Below are 3944 nucleotides of genomic sequence, written 5' to 3'. Positions count from 1 at the left end.
CAGGTGCCAACAGAGATCAGGAGTCAGGGCTGACAGTAGTGACCCCAGAATCAAGTGACCCAGAGCTGAGAGTAGCAGTCTGCAAGGCAAGCAGGTAGAGGGCAGGAAATCTGTAGGAATTTGAGGGCAGATAGCAGTAAGCAGAATGCCATACTGTCTGAAAGATTCCTGGCCTTTGGAGTAGAACTCCATCTTGCCTCCAGGCATTTTCTGGGGGGCTCAAGTGGCAGGAACCCACTCCAACAGAAAGGGTTAAAATCCTCCAGCTGAGAACTTCCATTTTGCCATATTTAGCTAACGGTAGGGAAGATATGGGAGCATGTCAGTGGAGGACAGAAAATCAGAAGCTACTGCTAAGCAAATATTTTTATACCTTCAGAAAACCAGCAACCTGAGCAATTAGAGTAACATCCATCCATCCATGCATCCATCCATGCATCCATCCATGCATCCATCCATCCATCCATCCATCCATCCATCCATCCATTATCCATCCATCCACCTATCCATCCATCCATTATCCATCTATCCATCATTCTATTATCCATCCATCCATTATCCAGTTGGCATATTGTAATGGACCCAGAGCACTATGCTAGACCCTGTGAATAAAGAGAAAAAAGATTCAGCACTGCCTTCGATGGGTTCATGGTTAATGGGGGGGGGGCGGGGGATAGGCAACTAAACAAATAAATAAAACATAGCCATCTGTGGTATAACAGAATTTGTACTGAGAACTGGGAGCAAGGAGGCGGGTGCCCCACCCCCACAACTATGCCAAGGAGGTGAAATTTGAGCTGGTCCTTGAAGGAGGACAAGGAGTTTTCTAGGTGGAGAAAATGGGGTGGACTTGCCTCAGAATCCTTCCCATCACAGTGTTCCAGGAAGCAACACTGACCTATCAGATCTGGCCCCTGAGAGAAAAACTCTTTGCTACCCTTGGTGTCATGGAAGCCAAGAAAAGAAAGGCTTATACAAAGGAGAGAGGGAGAGCAGAAGCCATTTTACATACTAGAGAAGCAGAAGAGAACAAAGCCTGAAAGAAGCCAGCTGGGCCACGTGGATAGGGGGTCCTGTGGACCATGGAGAGCAGTTTGAGCACTGCAGGACAGCAGTCAGTGCGCAGGATTCCAGCAGATTGCTGGCACCCCGGGTGCTGCCTGCCCACGGTGGCACTGTGCTGGGAGCCGGGAAGTTTAAGCTGTAATTGCCAGGTTCCTGGTGACACACTGTGATGCCATCAACCTTATCAAGAAATAAAAATAATCTGATTTTGAGAAGCAGTTAACATTTATAATTACATTAACCATTACATTTTCTCTCTGTGGATAATTTTCCAAACCTGTTTTAAGGATCAGTAAACATCTTATTTCTAAGATACATTAGATGAACCCATAGGCAGTATGCATTTTGTTTGCATATCTCACAATTGCATTTGGAGGACATTGAAAGATTTTTTTTTTAAAAAAATCACTAAATGCCAATGGCTGCCGATGTTGGAAAAGCATTTGTCAACAATATTTTCTGTTTTCTATATTTATAACATGTGGCTTAAAACACATAAGACAATCCCGAGGTGGCCTGGAAATGGCTCTGCAGAAGGAAATGGGCACTGCAAGGTACTCAGCCCCAGGAGTCATCCAGCTCTGGCTCCAGCCTGGGTTTGACCTTGGACGAATTGCTTAACTTCTGCAATCCTTTGTTTCTTCACCTGGAAATTGACAGGCCTGGCCCTGGGCACTCCAGTTGAGAGAAAGTCTATGATTCATCTCTGGCCAACCCACCTTTACCCCCAGATTCATCAGGAGGCACCCACATCAATAATTTATATACACCTGCAGGCCAGCTCTGCAATAGAATCAAGTTTCCTCTACTTTCCTGCTTCCAATTGAATTCAAACTCCCTGTCCCCTGCCTTCTAATGACACCACCCAAAGTTTGTAGAGGTCAGAGTGGATGGCATCTAAGGTGCTTTCAAAGCCCAACATTTCTAGGAAGGGACCATCAATATTAATTAAATGCTGGCAGATCTCAGGATTCCTTAGTATTCTCAAAAATGTGCAAGCTCACCCATCCTGCGTGCCCACGAGGAATTTGGGTCTACCTGCAGATCTGGTTACTGTATCAATTGGGCCACATCCAAAGGCCACAACACTCTGCCTCCTGAATTTCAAATGTGTTCTTACTGAAAGTTCTGATGAATACCTAAAGAATTAAGCAAACTCCTGGCCCAAACCATTAAAGTCATTGAGTATTGTTATCATTCACCCTGACAATAAATTAGAAATCAGGGTCTTGTGTTGGCACATGCATTTCTTCAAATATTATGCAATGAATGAATAGCTATGAAAGGACCCAGAGCAAGGAGGGGGGGGGCAGCACCTAACCCCATCCAGACACGAGGGTCCTTCAAAGCTGATACCTTAGCCCAAGGATAGGTAAGCTCTCAGCTCTTTGGCTCCTGGACTTGTCTTTGCTTCTCTGCTCCTTCTCTTCATTCTCATTTTCAGGGTCTGCTTCCTCTGTCCAGCCATCAAAGGCTGGTTTTCCCCAGGATTCTGTCATCGCCCTCTTCTTCATCATTGTATGTAATCTTCCAAGGCTCACTCATTTTTCTGGACTTAAAAATGTGTCTGTTGCATAATAGCATAAACAATAAAGTTAAAAAATGTGCATTTTTCTGATGAGACCTGGACCCTGAGCATCCCCACTGGGAGCACAGAGACAGGGGGAGAGAGCAGGAGTCCCCTTGCCCACAACGTGCAATCTAAAGCTCAGTGAATAGCACCACCAGCCACCCCACTTTCTGAGCTAGAAACCTGGATCCACCTCAGACTTCTTCTCTCTTCCCCCTAACAGGTCACAGAGTCCTTTCCGAGACACTACTCTTCTCCTTGCTGCCACCTTCTCTCCATGTTAACTGCTACTGCCTCAATCTGGATTTCCATCATCTCAGTCCCGAACCATTTCCATAGCATGATCTGGTCTCGCTACCCCCACTTATCCTTTACTGCAGTCAGAATAATCTTTCTCCAGTGAAAATCAGGTCATGGTCTCCTTTTATTGTGTCTTTCCGTGGCTCTGTAAGTGGAGTCCTTCATTTCCATCCCCAGGAACTTCTTGCATCTTCCTGTGGCTGTTTCACACCTCCAGGCCTTGTCATCTGCCTGGACAGCCAATTCCTTTGCCTGTCTGGTGGGTTCTTATTCATCCCTTGAGACCCAATTCAAGTTGTACCTCCTCTGCGAAGACAACCTTCACCCTGTCCCACCCTCTTTGTCAAAAGACGCACTATGCCTTTTTCTTGCCTCCATCACTTACTGGGGTTCTTCCAATTGCAAGTGGACCATGGCTGGGCCTGGAATCATCTGCGGACGTGCTCACTCACACGTCTGGAACCTGGGCTGGGAAGACTCTAACAGCTGGAGCTCCTCAGGAGGCATCTCTCTTTTACTCTGTCTATGTCAGAGTAGTCTGACATGGCACCTCCAAGCTCAGAAGGTACATGGAGAGAAGAAGAAAGATGAGAGGAGAGAGAGAGAGAGAGAGAGAGAGAGAGAGAGAGAGAGAGAGAGAGAACAGACAGAAGCCATTTAGCTTTTATAACCCACCCTCACAAGTCCTGCAGTGCCACTTCTACAACATTCCATTGATCCAGGCTGGCACAAAGGCCCGCCCAAGTAATGGGGAGAGGACATGGACTCTGCCTCTTGATAGGTGAACATCAAGGTTTGGGAAGAACATGTAGGGCTGGAAATATTGTTGTGAGCATTTTTGGAAAATACCATCTGCCACACTCTGTTAACAAGGCTTCCTCCTCCTGTGAGTTCTTGGTTACCAGCATGCCATTGAGCAAGCACCCTAGCAAACAGTACTTCTACGTATCTATGAAAGATGGACTTCGATGCTGGAAAAGTCCATCCAGAGTCCCTGTGAGATCCCAGT

Source organism: Myotis davidii, unplaced genomic scaffold (genome assembly GCF_000327345.1).
Source record: "Myotis davidii unplaced genomic scaffold, ASM32734v1 scaffold93, whole genome shotgun sequence".
Classification (NCBI taxonomy): Eukaryota; Metazoa; Chordata; class Mammalia; order Chiroptera; family Vespertilionidae; genus Myotis; species Myotis davidii.
This window is presented reverse-complemented; position numbering follows the sequence as displayed.